Raw genomic sequence first — 27045 nt, forward strand, 5'->3', positions numbered from 1 at the left:
GTAATAAGCAAATACATTAAATACACAACTATATGTCAGTGATATATAGTGTTCATTGGGCAAAACACCAAACAATAAAGATTCATCTTAGACTGGAGAAATGGTTATCCTTCATTTTTTTTAATCGTTTGGCCATGAAAAAACGCCTGACAGATATACAACCCCTGTATACAGCTATATGTTGTTGGAATGTATAACTCGTAGGCTATGATGCTTTTTTTTTTAAATTTCAACACTTCCAGTCTACCCCTAAAAATGGAATAAAGAAATAATGGCCATGTTGTTTAAATATTGAATTAGAACTGGACAATCTACACAAAATTTGGGATCGACCAGTGAAAACGTCCACTTTCCACTTGTGGTTTTCGATATCTCATTGTTGAAAAGATTGGGGACAAACACACAAACTTTTCTTGACCACAAACATATAAACCTAGCATTTTAATATAGGTATATAGATAATATTGAATTTTAGAAGATTGTTTGGCGACATCTATGCACAATATAGAATGTAATATTCACTCGTTATTCAAATTAATCGCTTCAGAAATTCTTGTTGAATTATGTTATTATAGTTCGTTTTTAATAACTCTTCTTGCCAATAAATGTGAATTATAAAATTTCATATATTTATAATATATGTTTTTAAAACAGAAGATAATGAAAAACCGAAGGCAAAAGTGTTTAATAATAGCTTGTGGAAATCAAGACAGCTTATTGTATTCGGCAAAAGTTTTAATATTGACGTGTTTCATTTTTATGATAAACATACAGCTAGAAAGTATTTATCTGTGTGTGTTGGTGTAGGAAGTAAGCAATGAAGCGCAGCAATATTTTTGTGTCACATTTCATTCCGCGCTGCTGCTGAAATGGAAGGATATGTATTGTATCTGCTATTTCCGGTTACTGAACATGGCAATAGCATCATCAACATCCTCTGCGTCTGAAACATGATTTTTGAAAATATGCCGTTTGGAGGATTAGCTATCTCGTTTGTAATGCGAGCAGAGTATAAACTATCAACGGAATTGCAGCCTGTACAGAAAACAATGCACACACAAACCATTGTATAAAAATATGATTACTGGTTGATTTGTGAAATTACATTTGTTGAACCTGGTTCCCTCTAATGGCTATTTAAATTCAAAGAAGTTAATGTAAATGACGTAATGATTCATAATTATTGAGGAAGGGTAATAAATGGAAATATTATTTGTATGAAGAATGGTACTCCTTTTCCCTAATGAGTTTGTTTGAAATGGAAGAAACAAGGACTAAACGTGGCTCCTCATTAGTTTTTACACTAAAATAACTTAGAGCGGATGGGGGAGGGGAGTGAGAGTGGAGCTTGTTTATAATTGTTCCCCATATCATCCCGACAAACTTATTCTGCAACTAATTATGGTAATGCTTCACTCAAATATTTCCAATCCTTAAAGCTAATAAAGATCAACGATCTAGTAGCATTTGAATACCGCTTCTTACGAGGTCAGTTGCCGGATCTTTTCAGAGAAAAGATGGTGTTGGCACGCGACGTCCATCCAGCGTCATGAAGACAACCGGGGAGCTATTTGAAGTAGAAAATTCTGATCTAGAAAGCCAGCATTCACGGTGAGCAGAGCCGATGTACTGACCATACATTGACTCAAGTGGATAAATGTTATGACCCAGCGTATAGGCCTCCTAGGACTATTGCGCCAGAAGTTTAGTTTATTATTATAGTTTCCTTTTAAAACATAATAAGTGAAAAGCTTACAAAGAAAACGATCAAGTATTTCGTTGTGAAGGGAGAAAAAAATTTTGTTCTTCAATGTCAGTCGTTTCTATTCGTAGCATTTAAATCTTATGAAGTATTTTACGTAAATCTACAAGACTGCAATGTTTTTCCACTAACCACATCTCTCCGTTAGTTAAGGTGATTGTTAATCCTTTTAAAAGGAACCTGTTTGTGCTATTAAAAAAATATATGCAAGTGTAAGAGTAATGTTTTTCATTATCATCCGTTTTCACGCAGCTAAAACTTAAAAATACTTATCAATATCTTATACATGCCTATATATTCTGAAATTGTATTTTTTCTTTCTGAAATTGTAGGCAAAAATAAAATGCTTAGTTTAGTTACGCGAGGAACGGTTTGTCCGAATCTCTTAAGAACATATACATGATAATGCCTTTTTTCAGAATAATCTGTTACAAGTGAATAAAGTGCAGTAGAACCAGTCCGCACTACTTAATGGAACTTGTCTTCAGTGGAGACCCCTGGTTAGTAATAATAATAATAATAATAATAATAATAATAATAATAATAATAATAATAATAATTAGTCATGTGATAAAATTTGGATGACACTTCCATAGAAATTCCATAGAAATTGCGAAGATCTTAACTTCAATTGAAATTTTTAGATCTTCACGTGCAGACTTAGATCCAAGTCACATCTATCACTGATATGAGTTCGGGTGTAAATAATAATTGTTTCAAAATATCCAGAGGCGTAGCTACGGTTTATGCCGGGTGTGCCTAATAAAATTACTTCTTTTTCTTTTCTTCAATTGTCACGCATTCTAAAATTGTAATTCTTGAATTTACTGAAACAACGTTTTACATGACTTTTAACACACCTAAAACCCAATGAATGAGCTTATAAGAATGTAATAGTAAGAGAGCGGTGGGTAAGCTTTAATTACCCTTCTGCTCACCCGTATGAAAAGTTCTGGCTACGCCTATGGTAATATAGTAATTTTAGTGTAAAAAAAGATGATGAATTTCGATCGACGAATTATAAGTACTTAGTTTTTAACAGACATAACAAAAAAAAAAAAAAAAAGAAAAAGAAAGAAAGAAAGAAAGTAGTTCTCAATTCAATCCGTTTATATATTGTGAAGTTCTACTAAGCAGGTAGAAGGTAGAGTAATCACACACAGGAATCGTTTTCTCCCACTATCCGTTTTATTACAAAATTTCCTATTATAAAACGGTATGATACAATTTCACTATAAAAAATATAACATTCTCTAATAACTAGGATAAATAGGTATCCCAAGGCTCAGACAGCCTAGGGAAGATCCCTGCAGAGTTCCACACAGACTGAGTGGAGTGGATTTTAGGATTCTTAATGCTCCACGCAACCAGAGAGAGGTTAGAAAAAACACAAAACTCCACACAAGGCATGTGAGTGCTGTTAGGAACCCCACAATGCTCCAAGCAAGAAGAGTGTGATGGAGTCGAAACGTATTAAGAGCTCTAGGCAAGCTAGAAGACTTGGGTTGGGTTATGTACACTCATGTCCAAAATGATTGTCGCATATCTATAACTGTCTTCTTGTAAGAATATAATTCGATAATGATTTCGCAGGGCATTTTTAATACTGATACTATGTGTATAATTGGAAAATGTATATTTGTGGTAAATTTGATAGTAAAATACCCTGCGAAAATAAATACGAAAATTAGAATGAGTAAAACAAAATGTTGCTAAATGGACAAGGATGTTTTATTTTCGTTTTATTGTTCTTATTTACTGTTCTTTTGACATGAAATTTGCCACATACATGTCTTTGCCGATTATACACATACTAACATTATAAGAAATAATGGTCGAATTCGTTATCAAATTATATTCCTACAACAACATATTTATAGACATGCGACAATAATTTTGGACATGAGTGTACTTCTCAAAACTACAATGCAAGCTGAGAGAGTGGAGTTTGAGCAGCCAAAGACTGGTACTAAATGTTGTGGTTCCCTTGGTTTTATAGCTGCTCGAGTGTAGCGGTGGCGCTAGTGTTCCATTACATGACTAGTGGCGCTGAGGTTCCTGTCGTATACCACTCTAGTAGTTTGTAGGAGAACGCACGTGGTGTAACTCTTCTCCTGCATTGGCGCCATCGTGTAGAGTGCAGGCTAGCCATCTAGCGTGCACGCGAGCCTTAAGGCGGGGTTTATAAACTTGGTGAGTATATTCCCGTCATATAGTAGTCGTCTTTTTACGTCGTATACTTCTCACTATACAGTGCTCGAAACCCGATGAATCATTTAGGCTAACCCTGTATTACTTCGAATAATCCAAACAGGAGACTCAAAAGTTCGATTTATCCACGTATTTGACCATTGTTTTCAATATAGTTTTCATGGGGTATAAAAAATTTGTTCGAATTATCCAAGAGCGAATGAATGAGAGCCCGATCTATTCTCTCCCTCCCCCCCTCTCTCTCTGTATATATATATATATATATATAGGCCTAAAAAATAGGCCTATATATCATGTAACAAAAATCCGGGATTTTTTAAAAATATAGTAGCCAAATGAGTATTACAAAATACAAAAGACATTTCAAAGAGTAAAGTTATAAGTTTTTCTCATTTCAGATGTTTCGTGTCAGGGACGTACGCAGAAATTTATTTCGGGAGGGGTCTAAAGCGTTTCGGGGGGTCCAAATACAATTTGAGGCTAAATTATATGAAAATTTCTAAAATTGTCCCTAAAAGTAGACTACATTTACAAAGAAGTCGGGATTTCGGGGGGGGGGGGGGTCCGGACCCTCAGAACCCACCCCCTGCGTACGCCTCTGTTTCGTGTAGTTCCATATGTCGTGGCTAGGTAAAGTCATAATCTTGATGGCGCTCTCTGGAGCTGAGAAAGCTTTGCGCATGCTATATTTATTTTTTAAAAAAAATCTACAACAAATAAATGTCTATCAAAAAATTAGAATGAAGTACGGGAAAACAGCACCAATCAGGAAGACAGTCCACAATTTGTATGTAAAGTTTGTTGAAACTGGGTGTTTGTGTGTCAAGCAGGACAATGATCTGCCAGGTGTGAGTGCAAATAACATTGAGCGAATGAGCTTTCACAAGTCCGAGAAAATCTATACTTAGAGCTTCACGTGAGTTAGAAATGTCAACAATGGCAGTGTGACGTGTTTTGGTAATAAATTACACATAAGACCATACATAGTTCAGTTAGTGCAAAAGTCAGATCATAAAGACAAAGACCGGCGATTCCAGTTTTGCTTTAAATTGCAGGTCAAAGATGATACTTTTGTGAATTTCATATATGTACGGTATATATTTTCGGACAAGGGAAAATTTTATACAAATAAGAAAGTGAACAGACACAATTGTAGAATTTGGGAAACAGAAAACCCGCATACCATTGTTGAACACGAGCGAGATTCTCCAAAGATCGAAGTTTTCTGCGCCATATCTCATAAAACTTTATGGGCCTTTCTTTTTTTGAAGAACAAACTATAACTGGAGACGACAGCGCCGACTTTCCAAAATTTGTGGGTGCATATCAATGACGGGACGTGCTAGCCTATATGTTTTCAGGGAAGTGATATATATATTTTTTTTTTTTAAGTTAAAATCTTTTATAAACACTGTCACAAAGAGCTGTGCTGTGATCAAGTAAAATATACCGGTACCATAAGGATAAGTTGAGTCTGTCCTAGCTTAGTCGGTATTACGGTTGACATAAACGTAAGAGAAACGGGTTCAAATCCGTGTCGAAACTAAAAATCTTTTGGGTATGGCGCACCCACAAGATTATTTGTGTGGGTGCCGGAGCCCCGGAGCGCCTACATAGTCGGCGCGGGCATGACTGGAGAACTCTTCCTTCAGGTGTTTCAGAACTGGTTAATGCCATTGTTGCACCCTGAATCAGAGAATTTGTGTCCTTCAGTTAGACCCTTTCTCCCCTCCTACGCACACACACACATTTTTACCATGATGTTAGGGCATATCTGAACATACAGCTACCCAATTTTTGGATTGGTCGTGGAAGAGCAACCGACAATGTGCGCTAAAATGGTCTCCCAGACCCCCAGATATCACCCTTTCTGGTTTTTGTGAGGTTATGTAAAGCATCTGTTCTATGTCCTTCCTGTTCCACGTGATGATGTGGAACTCAAAAGGAAAATCGAACAAGTAGCAACCACAGTCTCGGAAAGCATGTTGAGCTATGTGTAGCAAGAGTTCAATTATTACGTCGACATTAGTCGGATCACACATAGTTCCCACATAGAATGTTTGTAAATTAAATGGAGTTGAAAAACAACTTAGAACTTTACTCTTTTATTGATGTACAGTATTTTGTTACCTTTTAACGCTACTAGATTGGTTACAATATTATTTTTAGTGTTCCCGGACTTTTGTTATAGTGTCTTTGCTTGAGGAAGCACAATTTCCTGGTTGTTCACATACATTTTAGTCTTCGGAGCTGTAAATGAGGCAGCTCAAACACCATGCTTTACGTTTCGCACAGCTTTATGACGCTTTTATGGTTATGCGTAATCACTTTGCACAGTGCCTCAGTTTAACGTCCAGCGATTATGGCCTTTAGGTTAAGGGAGACGGAATGATTAAGGCAAGTAAATGATAATGGAAAAATCGGTGGAATGAGAATGTGGGAGGAAATTGGAGTACCAAAAGAAAACCCCACGGACACGATGTTGTTCACCACAAACTTACTTGCGGCGGGGATCAAGCCACACTCCTCACAAACTAAAGGCAAGTGCACTACCACTGAGGCACCGTGCCCCCCGAATCATGACTTCATTATTAAGTACTAAGTGACACAGAGCATACACTTTACATTATTACCTATTTCTATCTTATTATATGTCTTACAGGTAACAGCCTCATATTTCCATTACTTAGTGACAAGCAAATGCAAGGTCAAGACCCGGGTGGTCTTGGTCTTGGTCTTGCACTGGAACCCTTGGTCTTGGTCTTGGTCTTGCACACCCAGTCTTGCCCTTGATCTTAGTCTTGCTTGCAAAAGTCTTGCAAGTCTTGCATTTAAGAAATCTTATGCTTTTCATAGGTAAGTTTTACTTAGGATATAAGGGTTAATAAATTCTACAATGCTTCAATAGTAACGGAAATACAATGTATATTTCTAAATGTAATATAGTTTACCTTCGTGTACAACATAGGTGATGATAGTGTAGTATGATGATTAGGGCCCGGATAATTATGTACTAAAAACAATGAAAATATGTACATATATATGCACATAAAATCTCAAAAATATGTAATAAAACCCTTTCAAACGAGCAAAATATGTAAAATGAAAGTACCAGCATTTTCTATTATGTTTTCTACATTTAATGTGGTAAATACAATATTTATTCAATTACGATATTTACTACCTATTACTTTCCCAGCATGATCTCCGCAACACTAAGAAAGAGAATGAGTTTCAAATTTTCAGTCAGAAAACTTATCTTGTTATCGCGTATAAAAGAGTTTCTATGCACTAAATGGTCATTTCACTTCACACAAAGTCTTGCTGCATATTTATACTTTCAGAAGTCATCCAAAGATCGTTCGACCGTACATTACGGGAGAATTCTAGAACACTGGCCCGTCTACCTGTACAACAGATACTAACCTAACCTAACATAGCCTAACCTCTCTAATCTCTAATTAATCTTAATTAACCTTATTTAGGAAGGATTTTTTGCGAAAACTTTGTTTATGCCATTGTACTTCTAATGGGCGTCCAGCGTTATAGAACCTTCCAGTACATTACACACTCAAAACATTTTAGTAAAAAATATCGTGAAGAACAAAACATTCTCAACTATTCTTTTCACTATTTCAACAGACAATCTTCGTAACAGTAAGGAACGAAAATGTGTTTCAAATTTTCAAACACAAAACCTCTCCTGTTATCACGCAACAGAGCTTTGTATTGACTAAACGATCTTCAACATCACACGAAGTAAATGGTGCATACTTAAACTTGCACGAATCAGAAGGTGTGTATTCAATAGCCACGACATCGGATTTAGCTTCACTTAACACTCCACTAATAGCACAGATTGTCTTATAGCCTGGATTTTTCTCCAAAACGAAAGCTATTTTCTTATTCACTGCATCCTCAACCGATCCTTTTACACCTACTAGAGAAGCAACTGTTGAGCGAACAATTTCAAGATTGTCTGAAAGGCTAGATGATGATTTCTCCAAGGATTCAATAGTACTACTGAGATGCGAAAAATTGCTCTGAATGTAGGTAATATCATGCTTCAACTTCCCGTCATTAAACATTTGTTTCGCTATTTCTATGGAAGATGCATCTTCAGAATCAAAATGTTGTAACACTTGTTTCACTGCATCAAAGTTCGTAGCATAGGGACACACAGCATCAATCCAGCTTCCCCATCTCGTTAGTACCGGCTGAGGAGGAAGAGGTAGTTCAGGGAACAGTTCTTTAAATTTCTCAACTCTACTGGGAGCCTTCAAAAATACCTTCTTTGTATTTGAAATTAATGCATCCACATGTGAAAATCTAGAACGAACAAATTCTGCAACACGATGAAATGCGTGGGCAAGACAAGTTAGATGTAACAGCTTCGGATACAATACTTGCAAAGCATCTGCGGCTTTGCACATGTACGGTGCTGCATCAGTCACTAGAAGGAAGACATTGTTATGCTTGATACCATCAGGCCACATAAGTCCCATAGCATGATTAAAGAGTTTTGCAATGGCTTGATGGTTGCATCGCGGCAACAAATCACTAGCTAATAAGATAGGCTTGCTGACTTCATTATCTTTCAACAAACCTATTACAACATTACCAACATGTCGCCCCTCTACATCAGTTGTTTCGCCAATTGACACCCAAATAGGACCATCACCGATTTCCCCCACGAATAGAGTTCATTGTTTCCACATATAAATCAGGCATGTAATGCTTTCTGATTGTAGATTCATCTGGAACTGTTTCGTGTGTGTATTGTTGCAGAAATTCACGAAGTACTGTATTGTTTAGTTTCCAAATAGGGATATCAGCACATACGATAGAACGGCACAGATCACTTGAAAACTGAGACTTCCGTGGCCCTGGACTACTTTGAGCTTGAGATTCAGTTACTAGCAATTGCTTTTGTGGTTTAGGTTTAGAAGCTCGGGTCTGATGGTGTGATGTGGATATGTGTTGCACAACTTGGGAACGCTGAGCGCATGAGACACTCACCCTTTTTACAAACCTGGCAATAAAGCACTTTTTCATCGGTGGAAAAATGCTCAAACTCTTCCGTGAACTGCTTAAGTCTTATTGACAACGGGGTTTTGTCCTTTGCCATCTTGCAAACAGGATTTGCTGACAGCACAGCATGGTTGTGGCGGCAGGCGCTTCACGTTTGTCAATCAAGAGTTCAGTGTTACCAATTGCGTGAATGCAAACTTCCCCATCTGATTTAAATATTTTTCGCCGAAGGAAAATATTAGTGGGGCGAGTTTGCGACAACAACACGATAGGCAATCATAAAACCGCGTCGCGATAGTAATTCGATTGAATTATTAATCTCACGTAAGAATGTGAGCCCTACTACCGCGACCGAGAGTGTACGATTGCTAATCAAATCAGGTTGTGTCCAACTCTCCCTATCAATCCGCCAAACTACGCTTCAATACTATTTTAAAAGGGTGTAACGCAGTGAAACAATAAATAAATAAATAAATAAATAAATAAAAATTAAAAATAAAGCAAGCACTTTAAATTCAAAGAGAGGTGAGTGTTTTCTTCTTTTCAAAGTTATTGGTGAACAGTTTTTGTATGAATAATTCCTATAAAACACGAAAATATCAAGAAATATGTAAAATTATGTGCTTATGAGTAAAATATGTAATTATATGTACATAAGTGTAAAATATGTAAATATATGTACTTTCAAATGGCTGTTTTTAGGTACTATGGGTCACAAATGACATTATTACACTGATTTTCTATAAAAATATAACACCTACAAAAATATGTAATTAAATAATTATCCGGGCCCTAATGATGATAGTGTACAACATAGGTGATGACCTTTATTTTATTTTTTTTTTCAATGTGTGTCCAAGCTTTACTACTAGTGAGATAAATCACAATGTTTCGTAATCTTTTTATATATTTTAAACGTATTCAAAACTCCACTGATTCCCAAACTGGAGAGGCTACCTCTGAGACGCATTAAAGAAAATCAAGACGGCATAGTTTATTGAAATATCATCATGAATTGCAAAATTGTTTCACTCTCTAAAGACGTCAGATTTTTTCCTTTTCAACCGCGATTAGCTAATCTTTGTATTGAACAAACTTCCAATTAAATATTGAGATTTTGTTTTACTGATTCCAATATGTATTGTATGCGGCAGAAAGATGGACATTACGCAAAAGCGATGAAAAAAAATTGGAAAAAACGTCGGCATGGAGAGAAAAAGGAGAGGATTATATTGGGTTGAACCGAAAACGAATGCGATATTAGAAATACTAGCAGTAGAGAAGAAAAGGAGAATAGTAGATGTATTTAAGAGGAGGAAGAGGAACTGGTTGGGACATTAGTTGAAAAGAAACTTATTATGAGGGAAGTGCTAGAGGGTATGGTGAAAAGAAAAAGAGGGAAGGGACGGAGGAGACTGTAGTTCAAGGAAGGTAAAACAGAAAATTGCTGCATCAAGACGAAGAGACTAGCTGAGGATCACAGTACATCGAAATTCTCAGTTGCAGCAAGTGACCTGCCAATAATTACAGAATAGCTATGATGATGATGATGATATGTTTAGCAATATTCGCCAAAAAAGAGAAAGAAAAATTAAAATAATAATAATGAATTTTTAATATTTTAGAATAATTTGAGTGAAAACTGAAAAGGACTCAACTGTCTAGGTCTTTTGTGTAAGCTCAATTTATATATAAATAGTTTTGACCTATACTAAAAATACAAAACAACGGCATTAAATTCTAAGTTATTTGATATAACTGTAATTCATATTCACAAGTGAGAGTGATTTTGTACGTATTGTTGTATAATGTTACATCGCTCAATCCTCGATGTGCCGTATATCTAAGGAGGCTAAAAGATACACAATTATTCAATGTATAAGCATCCGACCATGGAATCAAGCTCGGTCACGTGCACTAAATTTTGTCAATGCCATGGAAATGTTATTTCGATGTTAATTTTATGAGCACACATTAAACATTTCCAACGGATGTTTGAGCCTCGGAACCAAGACCATACCTATGTAGTGGGCACCTATGGTGTACGGAATTCCCGATGTTCAATACTACATTTCTCTTTAGTTTTGGAAGAAGAACATACTAATATGTTTTGAAATGAAATAAATATCTAGTTTAACGTCCCACGATTATGCACCGAGACTAAGGGGAAGGTGATGGTGACAAATAAATGAAATGGTGGAATGAAGAAAGTAGGAGAAAATAGGAAAATCCCAAGAAAACCTATGCACACGGTGTGTGCCAACTAACAAGTAACACTTCACATCGTTGCTGCCGGTCTGACGCTAAACTATACATTTTCGGAAAGCACTAGTCCTAAATAGGATAACTACACAGTGCGACGGTCAGACGTTGCCGCGTTCAGGACTTATGGAGCGTCAAACATTAACATGGGGTTTATGAGAGTTACAGGAAACGAAGAAGAACACAAGGTTTGTGACGTTTGAATCGACGTTGTCTGATTGAGCACTTGTTTGCGTAAGTTAAAGGGTACAATCAATGTGCAAATCGTCGAACAGAGCATGAGAGATGCAAAGAGTGCGCTCACAGTGTGCACACTTGACGAACGGTAGTTCGCCGCACGTGAAGCACACGTCACCTTCGTCGAGGGAGTCAAAGCAGTACTCGTGCGGAGAGATCCACATTCCCGGCTCCTCGTCCAGATAGCCAGCCTTGTGGAAAGCGTACCGGATCAGGTTCTTGAATCGGGGTGCGCTGAACTGGTAGAGTGAAAACGACTGTAGTGCCAGGAATCGATCGCGATGCCAGATATCCATGACACTGTCCATGGCCAGTGTGTCGGTCACAAAGCGTACAAAGGACTTGTACTGACGGAAGAAATGCACATCTAAAGGCTGAATCTTTCCAGTGCAACCACCAGGAATCAGTCTCTTGTGCAACGCAACGTCGGCAGGCTTCAGTGCGTTCGATAGATTGTCGTCCTTGTTCAGAGTCCACGAGTCCAATAGCAAAACGATCTTCTTCCGATCATCAGGCATGCTTGGCCAGAACACTTGCTCGTAGAAGTCCTTAAGGTCGTCCCTGTTCATGTTGGACGTTTTGCCAGCAAATGATTTGATGTTCGGTGGATCTGCAGGCTTGTTTCCCGGAAACTTTCCACTTGGTTCCGACACCAGTACATACATCGGCCGCAGAATCTCTCCGGCCATGGTGATCACGGGCATGATCATGTAGCTGTGGGTTGTTGCGCTCATGGATCCCACAACCGCTCGCACGACTGTTGTTCCTTTGGTACGGAGAGTGCGAGTACTCTGCAACAACTTCTTGAAGCTACTCTGATCTGCATTGGCAACCTGCGTTGGTGGGATGCTTTCGCTTGCAATGAGCTCGCGAGTCGCTAATACGAAAGCATCAGCCTGCTGCTGCAAGTCCAACTCTTTCAGTTGCCAGGTCCTGCCGACCCTGTGGGTGATTGCACGGTCCACGATGTTGTTGCGCTTCTTGAATCTGTACACCCACGACGGTGATGCCTTGAACTTGAGACTCTTGTTAGGGTCCAGTTCATTAGCTGTTTGCCTGGCCCAAATTCGCAACGTTCGATCGTGAATGATAGCAGTGTGCTGTTTCTCCGCGAACATGCCCCGAACTGCCTCATTGATCTCTGCCATCAGCGTCTTCTTGTCATCTTTGCCTTGTGTTGCCCCAAAGTGACGTAGCACGCCAATGTTCCGAATATACCTGAACTGATTCTGCAGAGTCGAGTGGGTAGCACGACCGGTCTTTGTGTTCCAAGGCCTACCTGTTTTTGGATTTACCGTCCAGTAGGCATAGGCTTTTGCCTTGTACTCGCGCCACTGCTCTGGTGTCATTTTGGAGTCTTCTGGAGGCTGATCCTGGAACTTCGGCTTCTTCACAGGAGAGGGCAGGTATTCTGACGCTGATGAGCCAGATGCGGAAGACGTATGAGACTGCTGCGATGACGAAGGCATCTCTGCATCCTCCTGCTCTTGGTCTTCCTCGTCTCCAAAATCCATGTCTCCGTCCCCCTGGTCACCATCACTGTCACCGAAGCCGAGCGTACGAATCTCTTCAACGACTTCCATCCCGCTGGTCAAAAGAGACTTGATGTGTGCCACCATCCTTTGCTCTTCCAAATTTGGATTGCGCTCATTTGTCCCGATCTCGGCCACCAGAGCCCAAACGACCACTTTCGGATCCATCTTACAACGCATACCTAAAAAACACAAAAACAACACAAATGTTAGCACAGAGTACAAATGCAAGACGAATTAGCATGAAATAATACGACTGCTACAACACACATGTTAGCACAGAGTTCAAATGCAAGACGAATTAGCATGAAATAATACGACTGCTATGGTTACTCTCATAAACCCCATGTTAATGTTTGACGCTCCATAAGTCCTGAACGCGGCAACGTCTGACCGTCGCACTGTGTAGTTATCCTATTTAGGACTAGTGCTTTCCGAAAATGTATAGTTTAGCGTCAGACCGGCAGCAACGATGTGAAGTGTTACTTGTAAGAAAGCTCACATGGCGCAAGCTCGGATCGAACCAGGGGACCCGTGCACCACGGGTGAATGCCCTACCACTAAGCCGGTATTTGTGCAAGAGTCTTGGTCTTGCACCCTACTTATACTTTGGTATTGTGAAATGAAGCAACATATTTCTTCTGTAAATTTTACAAATCTATGCGTCGCTAAAATAAGATAGCATCGATTTGTCGAATAGAAAGTCAGTTTAATTTTAACGTTCTATCCCATGGACCAGTGTTGGGCAAATTTCAATTGAATTAACAATTAACAATTAATCTGTAAATTTAATTGTTAATTGCAATTAACAATTGAAGTAAGTAATGGTTAATTGTTAATTGTAGTTGGCCATTAATAATGGAGAATCAATTGCAATTAATCAATTGATTGAAAGTAATTGCAGTGGAAAGTAATTGCAATTGAATTCAGTCATTCAATTGAAATCAATTGACAATTAATTCAATTGCAATTGATTTCCATAGCAATTACTTTCAATTGATTGATCAATTGCAATTGATTTTCACTGATTAATTTTCAACACTGTAGTTCAGAGAGGGTGTGGAGCATTGAAAACTTTAGCCACGACCAATTGACTCACCACCCATCTTGACTCACAACCCACCCTGACCCACCACCACCATGAACCACTCTGACCCACTGTGACCCACAGACCCACCAAATCCCATTGTCATCAACTCTGACCCATGATTCACGCCCTCTTCTCTACTGACTAAAGAGTTTAAACTTGTAATTTAAAAAAGCCTATGAAATTATCACTCATCGGAGTTTGAATTTCTACGATCAATCGCTCAAGCACCACTCTATTACAATAAGGGCGGATCTGACCTTTCTAATATAAATAAAATAAAGAGTTTGTTCGTGTCTATCTATCTTTGTGCGGCCTGTGGACCAGACGAGTGGACCGAAATTTTTCAAAATTTGGTCACGGGTAGCTTGGTCTAGGCCCCATATCAAGACTAAGTTTTTTTCAAATTTCGAACTAGGGGTGTCTCAGGGGGACGTTTACCGGGACCGGCCTGGAGACCAGACAAGTTGACCGAGAGTTACCAAATTTTGGTCAAAGATACCTTGGTCCAGGTCCCCTCAGGGGGCGTTTACAGGGACATGTAAAAGTAGTAAAAAATGACTGATATCAGTGTCGATTTCATAGTTTTCGCGGTCGCTGAGATCAATGGTAAAACTCCGATCGCATTAACTTCCAAATTCACCCTATTCGGCTGCGGGCCGTGGGTCAACGGGGGGAGGAGGGACTGAAACGTAAAAGTAATCCAAAATGACTGATATTAGTGGCAAATCCATAGTTTTCGAGGTTGCTGAGATCAATGGTGACACTACCATTAGCGATGAATTTCAAATTCATCCACCGTTGTATGAGGGCCTTGGGTCATCAGAGGGGGGAGTTCCGAGACATGTAAAAATAATCGAAAATGACCGATATTAATGTCAAATCCATATTTTTCGGGGTCGCTAAGCTCAATGGTGAATCTCAAGACCGCGTTTACTTTCACATTTAGCCCCAATCAGCTAAGGAACGGGGGCATTATAAAGGGGATCACGAGACATGTAAAAATAATCCACAATGACCAATATTAGTGTCAAATCCGTAGTTTTCGCGGTCGCTGAGATCAATGGTGATACTTTCATTAGTGATGATTGTCAAAGTTAGCCACCACTGTATGCGGGCCGGGAATCACCGAGAGTGGGGAATTGCAAGACATGTAAAAATAATGAAAAATGACCGAATTTATTGTCAAATCCATAGTTTTCGCTATCGCTGAGCTGAATGGTGATACTTCAACAGGCGTTGACTTCCAAATACAGCCCCCATCGGCTGCGGGCCAGAGGCGTTGTTTTTTTTTTCAAAATTGAAACCAGAGGATCATAGGGGCTTTTACCGGGATATGTAAAAGGTAGTAGAAAATGGCATATGTTAGTGTCACATTCATAGTTTTCGCGGTATCGGCTGGGGGTTAGAGGAGATTTTTTTCACAATTCGAACCAAGGGGGTCTGAGGGGGCGTTCACCGGGACATGTAAAAGTAGTAGAAAATGAACAATATTTGTGTCGAATCCATATTTATCGGGGTTGCTCAGATGTATAGTCACACCCCCGATAGTGTTTACGTTCAAATTCAACCCCCATCGGCCTTCCCAATGAAAACACAAGTACGTTGTTGGATATATATTCACACAAAATATATCCAATTTTAGAAATGTTTGTTAATTGTTCTCCCGCTGTTTAGTTTGTTTACATTGATATTTTATCTGATATTTGTGACACACTTCCGGTGACGCACAAAACGTGGAAATAGGGGAAAGAAACGGCACGCAAAATCACTAGTCGATGCGAAAGGAAGGACCTCGAAATTCGGTAGTGGCGGAGCAATGGGTCATTTTCGTCCCACCTTTGAGGCCCATTTTGACCGTCTTCCAGTGACGCACAAAACGTCGAAATAGGCGCACAAAAAGGTACGCGATGTGAAATTAACGACCTCGAAATTCGATAGTAGCGGAACTCTTGGTCATTTTCGTTCCATCTTGGAAGCCCATTTCGACCCACTTCCGGTGACGCACAAAACTTGGAAATAGGGGAAAGAAACGGCACAAAAAATCACTAGTCGATACGAAATTAACGACCTCGAAATTCGATAGTGGCGAACCTCTTGGTCATTTTCGTCCTATCTTGGAAGCCCATTTTGACCCACTTCAGATGACACACAAAACGTGAAAATACGCGCTCAAAACGGCAAGATACTGGCACGAAACGATGCGAAAGAAGCGACCTCGAAATTCGTTGGTGACGGAACAGTGATTCATTTTCGTCCCACCTTGGGGACCCATTTTAACCCACTTCCCATGACGGACAAAACGTGGAAGTAGACGCACAAAACGGCACAACACGATGTGAAATTAACCACCTCGAAATTCATTGGTGGTCGAACAGCAATAGCGTGTTCCGCCATATTTGTAGGCCCATTTTGACCCACTTCCGGTGACGCACAAAATGTGGGAATAGGCGCATAAAGCGACACAAAACATGCAACAAAGATGCAAAACAAAGTACCTCGAAATTCGTTGGTGGGGGAACAAGTTAATGACGCCGTGAGCACCAATACAAGTATATACTGTAGTTCTTACCATCAAGGCTGAGAACTGTACGGTCTAATTTTTTATCCAAAGTAGAAGTCCAACCGGGATAGTGGTGTCAACCGGCTCGGCTCTGTTCAACTGAGCGTACAGCTTGAGCTGGCTTGGTTGGGATGGCCCATCGACTGGGCTCAATTGAGCCGATGGCTTGAGCCGGCTCGGTAGAGACGAGTCATTGACTCGGCTCGATTGGAGCCAATGGCTCGAACCAGCTCCGTTGAAAGGAGTCCATATGCTGGGTTCGATTCAGCTTAACTGAGCCGATGGCTAGAACTGGCTCGGTTGGGGTACGCAATCAGCTCGGTTCGGTTCGGCTCGAGCTGGCTCGGTTGGATGAGCTGTTGGCTCGGCTCACTTCTCGGTTCGGCTCAATAAGTGAATAAGCTGTGAGCGAGCCGCTTGAGTCGTTGACAACCCTAAACCCGGGTCGAGCAGTTTTGAACATGTTTGGCTGGAGTTCTGTAACTTTTAAAAATTTTTGGCTCGAGCCCGCCCGAATACTTGCTCCTCCTGAACTCAAACCTAGAACCTCGTGACCGATGTCTTTGCCTCCTGAAGATTTCTTGACGACCGAGATCGACAGTCAACTAATTTTTAGTATTCAGATAAAAACCGCCTATATTCCATGTTTATACAGGTACACGGTGTTATAATAATAATTCGTTATAGTAATAGTAGTAGTATCATTGATAATTACATTGTCTATCTAGGATACTTGAAGAGAGTAGTACTTGGAACAACACAAAGGATTTAGCTCGGATTGGCTCGTTTTGGCTCGACTCGATGGAAACTCGATCCGAATTCGAGTCGAGTTGGGGGAAATTTTTCGAGCCGAGTTCTCGAGTCGAGCTCAAAGATGTCTGCTTCGAGTCGAGTCGAATTTTAAAGAAAACTCGCTCGAACTCGCTCGTGCCCATTCCTATTGTAAGCATGACGGGCAAATAGAATTCTTTCGAGGGGGAGAGAACCATAAACATAATATATTTTTTAAAAAATACTTAGTTTCACGGCTTTCTTCCCAGGGGGGCTAAGGGATGGTAGTTATCCAGTATTTCTTATAAGTACCTTATTTGAAATATGTAAAACAGTAACAAGTGGACAACACAATATACTCACATCTTATCTTCAGTTTTAATTGCTGATTTCAATTGCAATTAACAATTACAATAAACAATTACAAGTTTCAATTGTCAATTGCAATTAACAATTAAAAGTTTCAATCGCACCCTTTGCGATTGACAATTAACAATTAAAAATTTCAATTGCCTGGTGACCAATTAACAATTAACAATTGACGAAAATTTAATTGCCAATTTTATGATTGAATTCAATTGCAATTAATTTTCAGAGCAATTACTTTCAATTGATTGATCAATTGCAATTGATTTCAATTGATTTTGCCCAACACTGCCATGGACAATTAGTATTTTGCCTTCTGACCATTATACTAACCTGCTGATCTCAAAAGCACTGCGGATAATCTACCAAGCAAGGATGATAATCATAATTACTTCTATATGAATATATACATAGGAAAACGATTTTTGATTGTCCATATCTTGGAATCAACTGGATAGATCATATCCAGCAACGAATTTGATTCCTAATTTTTGCCCTCCACATCCAGGCCAGAATTGATGAAAAATAAAGTAGATTTCGAGATTTCATCCCTCCCCGACAGACAGAGAAAATATATGGTGTTTCTTTCTTTTTGTAAAGTAAATTCTCTAGAAATTAATTCACATTATAGGGTTATTGATGAAATATTTGAGATATTAATAAAATTTCCGCAAGCCGTTTTCGGAAAAAAAAAAATGCAAATTCACTCACTCTCACCAGTAAACATCTCTTCGAAATGCATTCCCCGTATCACTTCCTTTATCTAAGTTTCCAATGGTTGCATATGTAGCTTTTATAGCTTGGGAAGATTTTACAAAAGAAGTCGGGAACAGACATGCATCGTTTGCATTTAAACTTTTTTTTTTTTTTTTTTTTTTTTTGAAAAAGGTAAAGCAGTAGTGTTTAGAATATGTAACTATAAAACTTATTTACGCACTGTATATTAGCGGTGATAATCTGCAATATGAACTGAAAGAAGCAAAAATCATCATCATTATGGCTATTCTGCCATTATTGGCAAGTCACTTGCCGCAGCTGAGAAGTTCCCATGCTTTATGGTCTTCCGTTAACCTTTTCGTCTTTACGTATGATTTTTCTGATTTGATATCGTCCATTAATTGTAATCTCCTTCACCCCCTCCCTGTCTTTCCTCCTACCATACCCTGTATCACGTCCCTCAGTTCCTTCTAGCCAATGTCCCAACCAGTTTCTCTTCCTCCTCTTACTAATGTCTAAAATTGTTATTTTCTCCTCCATCATTCCTAACACCCTCTTATTCGTTTTCCGCTCGACCCAATTAATTCTTTCCATTCTTCTTCACACCCACATTTCAAAAACTTCCAGTCGTTTTTCATAATTTTTGCGTATTGTCCATGTTTCTGACCCATACAGTACAATATTCCACATGAAGCATTTTATGAGTCATTTTCTCTTTGTTCAAGGTCTATGACTCTTTGTTCAAGGTCTACAAAATAGTATTTTCACTCTCCTAAAGGCTTATTTCGCCATTTCTATCCTTGCTTTTATTTCACCTTCACACTTCATATTACTAATAACTATCCATGTATCGAAAACTCCACACTTGTTCCGGGGCCGTGGTGGCTCAGTGGTAGAGCGTTCACCTCTGGTGCTTGAGGTCCCGGGTTCGATCCCAGCCCTCGCCAAGTGAACTTTGTGGTGGACAAACACCGTGTGCGTGGGTTTTCTCGGGGTTCTCCCGTTTCCTCCCACTTTCTTCATTCCACCATTTCATTCATTACTCATCATCACCGTCTCCTTTAGGCTAACCGGCATAACCGTGGGACGTAAAACTCAAAATTTCATTTCATTTCCACACTTGTTCCATTTCTCTCCTCCTATTTATATATTTGACACCGACTGCTTCGTTGCAGTCTCCATGGCTTTATTGTTTACCATAGGTATGGTGAATATACCCATTTAAAAAAAAAAGGGTTTTACATGGATCATTGAATAAAGATTTTCGAGAACTACTAATCAGATGTTGTATTATACGAAATGAAAATGATTGCTCTAGCCCGGTTTCAGTCGCTACGCGCAATGCCCACGTTTCTAACTGGCCAGTGTACCACGTAGGGATATGTTTTTACAATCCAAGAAGTAGCAAAGAGAAACATTAGAGCAGTGGTTCTCAACCTCATTCCTATCACGACCCCCATTTTATCACATCCTCTTGCCAGCGACCTCCTTATAATTTCTGGTTTGTAATAAGCTTGTGTGGGGTGTTTAATATACTTATTGCGGAGATCTCGCGATATCCATCTATTTCTATAATAGTAGAATCTATTTCTTGTATATAGTGGATACAGTAACTTCCCTAAAAGCGAATGGATTAAAACCAAATTTGGTCAATTCATTCATATTACAAATATCGAATCCAATCCGTCACACTGTTTCAAAATGGAGACCGTTTGAAAATTTTGAAACTTCATAATTCCCTTAACTTTGGGTCATATATGATAAAAACATAAAGTAATTTCTGATTTTGGGTTTTAAAATTTGGACGATTGTTTAAAAAGTTATGAGTATTTTAATTTTCGAGAGATCGCCACTTTGAGTTACTAGTGAAATCACACCAAGCTTAGGTATCTCATTAGCCTTCAATTTTAATTGTATTTTAATATGCAGGTTTTGTTGCATTTGTATTTTTCTGGTATTTCATTATGCAGTTCTTATTAGTTTCATATCATACCTATATCATTTAAATTTATTTTTAAACAACTCTGCACCTGTTGAAAATGTTTAGTAGGCGTATTTTTGTAGTTCTTAAGGGTGCGTATAAAAATAAAAAAATTGCCTATCAGAACAAAATTCAGAATAATATTTTAAAATATTTTCCGGTGTTAAATTGTAATTATATTTCTCTCTTCCGCTTATCTTCGCGACCCCCAGGTCGAGAAACCCTGCATTAGAGCAAAGGCAACCCTTAATAATTAAAGGAGAATAAAGAAAGATGAGATAGAAGAGTTGACAAGCAAGTGTTGCCAGTGCCCGCGTAGTCATGGTCTGCAAACTCTTCGACTACGCTATCATGTTCTCGTTTGCCTGGGACTACTGTCCTTTATCAATGTCAGGTCAATGGTGTACGCAAAAGAGTATTTCCAAGTTTTAAATAAGATATTATGCAGAATCATATTAAGAAAGGATACACAAATTCTAAAACGATATGAACTTGGAAACTTGAACCTTCCTTTGAAATGTTATATATCACTGGGTTGTGGTTTATCGAGAAAGAGAGAAGCAAACTGAAGTGAGATCATTCAGTTGTAACTGACTGGACTAAATTTGTTGATGTCATTCAACCGGTTCGAGCGAAGTGGCTGTTGAAACTTCTCAGGAACTGGTTGTTAAAATTCTCTCTCCACCTCTAGATCCAGTAGTAATGAAGAAAGAACCCTAAAGATATGCCACATTGACTTGACACCTAGTCTTCCGTTGCAAGCGCTGCTATCGGCTGAAGGAATTCCACTCCCACTGCTGCAAGGATCTCGCGCTTAGCAACAGCTGAACCCTTATTGGCTCAACGCGTCGGTGTGTCGAGAGTGTGAGTTTAGTTCTCATTTTTGCCGCGGATCAAGACATTTTGGCAGCACTATACTACTATTTTTGAAAATTTACTGTATATTTTTCTTACCTTTCCAGGAGATAATTAATACATGATACAGTCGAGACACGACACTATTTTTCTACATTATCTCATCATTGGAAATGCAGTTCGTTTCTATAACACTATTCAATTTAGCTTCCTATTAAAAACGCAAAGTTTGCGTTGCGCTGACTGTATTCGATACGAAATGGAGCCCTTGATATTTTTTGTGTTCATTCACACATGTGTCGCTGCTATGTGTCATTGGACAGAAGAAATACCTATTTCAGTTGGCCAAAAAAAAAATCATATCTAATCATGCACTATCATGTTACAAAACTGACGAAACTGTGTTACAGTTGTTGATAGTATCGCTGGAATACGGACGGCCACATTTTTTTTTTTTTCGAAAAATATATTTTCGAAAAACTGAAAACAAAAATTTGAAAAACGGAAATCGAAAACTTTTTCGAAAAAACCGAAAAACCGAAAAATGAAAGTTCCAAAAATCGAAAAATATTAATCGAAAAAGGCCATCCCTACACTGGAATAAACAATAATAATAATAATAATAATAATAATAATAATAATAATAATAATAATAATAATAATAATATAATAATACGTAGTAATGTTTATAGGCTAGTAAACCAACTATACTTATCATAGAACCGATTGTTATATTATTTGAATAAGAAGCTCCTTCGAGGCTAAGTGGTTAGCGTATGCGCCTTTGGCGTGGGAGACCCGGATTCGATTCCCGGTGGGAGCTCATCTGGTTCGGATTCCACGATAATGAGTAGGTCTACGTCTCATATAGCTTCGCTGCTGAACGGGACGTTAAACTCAAAATCAACTCAATTCAATTATTTGAATGGCATCACTGATTAAAGCCTTCCAAAATGATGTATGAAAAAGCAATGCAGAAAGATGAGTCGAAGGAAAAGCAATGAGAAAGTATTTCGAACAGTAAAGGAGAATAGAGCAATGTTGGAGGTTAACTAGAAAGAGAAGGAAACTTGTTTCAGGGGATGTGATAGAAGATATACTGGAAAGGAGTTGGAAATTTTACAGTTAATGAAAGCAGGCACGTAGTCAGGATTTCGTAATGGTGGGGGGGGGGGGGTCTGTGACATACTGTGGTTAATCACACAAGGGCCTCGATCATTCTAAACTATCTTACTCGCAACATATATTGGCTTGTTAGGACAATAAAATGAGGGTATATTAGTATGTATTTTACGTGCAGTTTTACTATACGGATCCATAGAAATAGTAGTAATAGGAGTGGGGGTTGGGGTAGCAGTAGGAGTAGGAACGGGTTAGAAGCCCCGCAGGGGTTCGTTGGGTTCTGTTCTCGACATAAAATGGGCATATTAAAGACTTCCTCAAACTTTTTAGTACATTTTACAATCTGTGGATCCGTATAGTAAAACTGCACCTGTATTTTAATAACAAACTATGGAGAAATCTCGAGTAAAAGAATATTTAAAAAGTATTGAAAATGATTTTACAATATTTACGTTCCTTCCTCTGTTCATTTAAACATAACAATTTTCCTTTCATTATGATCTCAACTATTATATAAAGTACATATCCAATAATGTCTTGTAAAATATTTTACAATATCTGCTTTCCTTCCTCTGCTGGATCAAATTTTAACAGAACTTTCTTTCCACGTAACTTTTTATTATTCCGTCAACTACTGTCTTTTCCAAATGACAATTTAAAGAAGCAGTAGAGAATAGTTGAAAATTTCTTTAACAAGTGTAACTGGTATTTGTGTTGCCAGGCTCATATTATTGGTGATTGTGGGCATTTAAGTTCTACCTGAGAATCTATCAGATAGAACCGGTTTATCGATCGTCATTTGCAGTCCATACGATTAGCATGGAGCTAAGTGGAATTCGGAATACTCTGTTATAATAATAACCCCGTTACAATATTATCCATTTTTAACTTCCTTCCGTTTCTTCTACACAAAGCTCCTCATAAGAAAGAGGAACCAAACGTTGTTGTGGCTTTAGTTGATACTTCTTTTTTTTTTGTTTCTTTTTGTTTCATCTTTCCTTATTTTTTCTTTTGTGGTTTTGAAGGGGGGTCCGGACCTCCCCCTCCTTGGCTTCGTACTGATGGAAGTGTTACTTCGTATTTGGCTTCGTACTGGTAAAAGGTATACTCGAAACTTTTATGCGGAGAGGAAGGAAGGATAGAAGGACCGTACTCAGTGGTGCTATTCTAATCTTTTAACAACCGGTTCTCTCTATATATAGTACTGGTCATGAGGAATGATAGTACTGGTCATGACAGAAATCGATCGAAATATCGATGAAAAGGGTCTAGGTCAAAAACCCCCACACTCAAGAAATGTCAAAACACCCACACGATCGGTCATAACTCCCACACAAATGGACAAAACAGCCACACATAGCAACGGTTATAATCCCCACATAAATGGACAAAACTCCCACACTCTGAAATGATCGTGATTGCACGTCTTTGTTGCGGCTCTTTATGACGCCCACTTTAGTGTTTCTGTCATTAGAAAACAGTGCAAGAAGAATAGTTGCAACATCAGTTTAAGTGGAATAAAAAATGTTATTAAAAAGTAGAAGGGCAAGACATGCAACCAGAATCATTTCAGAGTGTGGGAGATTTGTCCGATTGTGTGGGGGTTTTGTCCATTTGTGTGGCAATAGTGACAATTTCTGCATGTGGGAGTTTTGTCCATTTGTGTGGGGTTTTTGTCCATTTATGTGGGGATTGTGACCGTTGCTATGTGTGGGAGTTTTGTCCATTTGTGTGGGAGTTATGACCGTTGGATGTTATGACCGATTACCAGTGTGGGGGTTATGACCATTTGTGTAGGCGTTTTGACATTTGAGTGTGGGGGTTTTGGCTGTGGGAGTTTTGACCCGTTCCCGATGAAAAGACAACTTTATTGTGTATGCATTGCTCCGAAGATACACATCTCGAGAACTACTGAAGACATTGGAGTCATTCAAAAACGTGCATAAATTTTATCCCCTCCCTCTCCCGTCACACTTCGTAATGCAAGACTGAACCTCTCCCCCTTTGTTACGTTACGCTTTTTGATTGTTTTTTCACCAATTTTACTTATTTTGGGGGTTATCACAATAAAAAGAATTACTGGCACAACTTTTCATTACAAAACGCTTGTATTTTGAATATATTTGTAGTGTTTTCCCTTAACAAATCAAAGTGTTAGAAAATGGTAGTACTGTAATAATATTTTAACCCCATAAGGTTGTTTAATTAACCAGTCTTAATTCTTCGAAATTCCGTACTGTCGTTTTCCCAAGGGGATCGCACTCAACCTCTTAGGTCACCGATGTTTGGCAAGGAGGATGTGCTGCAGGAAGATGCAGGTGAAACAGGATCTAGAGAATTGACATTTTTTTTCTAGAATCCAGGATGCTTGGAAGTTTCTCAGTGTCGACGATGCAAAGAAGTTCTCTTCCCCGTAGATTCGACATGGTTGCACACGTGACGGAACAGGGACATCTCATTTGTGAACCTGCTTTCGGCCATCTTCTTTAGACTTCAGTTTACCCCTTTTCAAATTCTTCTTGTCCTAAATCAGTGCCAGAGTACGAATAAACTCAATTTCTCTTGGAAAATTCACATCTAAAGATTAAAAAATTCAGTATGAGATGAATACCCGACGAATTTGGTTTTTAATATCTTATTTTGCTCGATCATTCTGTCGCGGAAAATATTCCTTCTGTTTCACAAGCGAAACCCCTTGGATGTGTAATGATTCAAATCAAAAGTTTTAAATCTATTCTCAGAAATAGCGATACGAGTGGGAACGCGAGGACATTTTCAAGCGGTAGTTACGATCGCTGACAACTAACTCCAGAAAAGCGTGTACCGTAAATGCATTGCGCAATAGGCACAAAGCAGAGCTTTATTGTATTGTGATACACGCAGGGTTCGTCACCAGTCATGCTGGTGTCTAGTAGCGTCTTCAAATCCCTTCTGCATGATTCAGTTTATACAGCCTGTATGTTCTCATTTTTCCAAAACAATGTATTTATTTATAAAAATGAAAAGAATTAAATAAAATTATTTGTTTAAAAGATTGCATATTGAGAATAAAAATAAAGATTACAGAAATAAACACGTTACGTAACGAAGACGTTAACCCCCTCCTCCCTCGTGTCATACTTCGTAACGCAAGGCCGAACCCCCTCTCCCTCTTTGCCGCGTTACGTAATATCTTGACGACCCCTTAGATACGTATCACATTTATTACACTCACAGATCCCAGCATCCCGGAATTCATATTCAAATTTCTGTCTGCCCATTGAATTGAAACAATTGAAAGTTGTTTGTTTTGACAACACAAGCGAGCGGGAAAAGTACAGGGATGTTTCCCTAATTTGTTTGGCTTCTTCCTTTCACTCTTGGTTAGGTCATGCGTGTGTGTGTTTGTCTTGGTTTAACAAACGGTTCTGCGAACTCTCGGGTCTCAATTGCTGATACATCATAGTTAAAAAAAAAAAAAAAAAAAAACTTCGAGTCGATAAAAAGGAAGGACAATAGCAAGATAGGGTTTCTAATTTGGTATACCTAACAACAAAGCACGAATATTGACGGGGGCTCATTTGCAAATATTTCGGCGGGTTGGCGGAATCTGAGTTACGCTACTGATAGTAACAATAAAAATAATAAAATTTGAATTGTAGTTATGCGCGCGTTATGTGGAATAATTCATCCTATGGAAATGTATGGATTACAAGGATCATGAGTGTTTAATACGAAGAGGCCCCCAAAGCAAATAGGTCTCGGTAAGATATTACAATTAATCATTGTCCTAACTTGGAGCTCGTCTAACACTTCATTTCACAACGATTAGCAATAAAACATAATCTCACCCTTTCCAATCCTTAGAAAATAAATTTTACAATTATAAAATCACACTTTTATTTTATTAAGTTGCAACACCGATTGCTTTCACTACCATCTAAAACTCCGAGAAGATAAAAAGATCCGCGCTCATTGTTGTAACCTGAACTTATTTTTTTTTAAAGGTAGAATTGCAAAGCGTTAAAAAAAATGAACTACATTATAGCTTAGTAAACACTATTCGGAGTATTCTAGTTTAGTTTCAGTACAATTCTGCTCGGTTCGCGAACCATTGCTAACGGTTAGAACGTACAGTACGCGAATAGCTACATATTTGTGACGCCAAAACTGTAGCATTCCAGACCAACTCGGTATTCATCAAGGCCCTTAAGCATCATTCTCTGGGTGGGCCCTTGTACTCCCAGTCCGCCTCTGACAATAAGGTGAAATAAGGTTGGGGTTGAATGCAAAGAGGGTTGTGTTTTCTACCTCTGAAGCATATAGCATAATAGCAGTATGTTTAAAAAATAAATAAATATACTACCTGTTGTTAAATATTTTTCAACTTTATAGTATGAAATCTGGTTCTGCAACCATAATATACCTACTTCCTTTTCCCTTTAGAAGTCTTTGTCGGAACTTCTTTCAAATATGTGAAATCTTAATAGGCGAGCGTAGAAGTGGAGGAAAGAGGAGGAAGGAGAGTCTTAATAATAAGACCTTGCTCCCATCTAATTATAAGTTCAA

The 27045-nt window shown here is 38.6% G+C and overlaps 1 protein-coding gene across 1 annotated transcript in view; it reads left to right on the forward strand.

The window, feature by feature from the left end:
* Positions 1 to 27045, forward strand: part of LOC145666377 (uncharacterized) — a 195773-nt gene that overhangs the window by 165106 nt on the left and 3622 nt on the right. The window lies entirely within an intron of this gene.

The sequence above is a fragment of the Thermobia domestica genome, chromosome 12 (assembly GCF_964235325.1).
Source record: "Thermobia domestica chromosome 12, izTheDome1.hap1.1, whole genome shotgun sequence".
Taxonomy (NCBI): Eukaryota; Metazoa; Arthropoda; class Insecta; order Zygentoma; family Lepismatidae; genus Thermobia; species Thermobia domestica.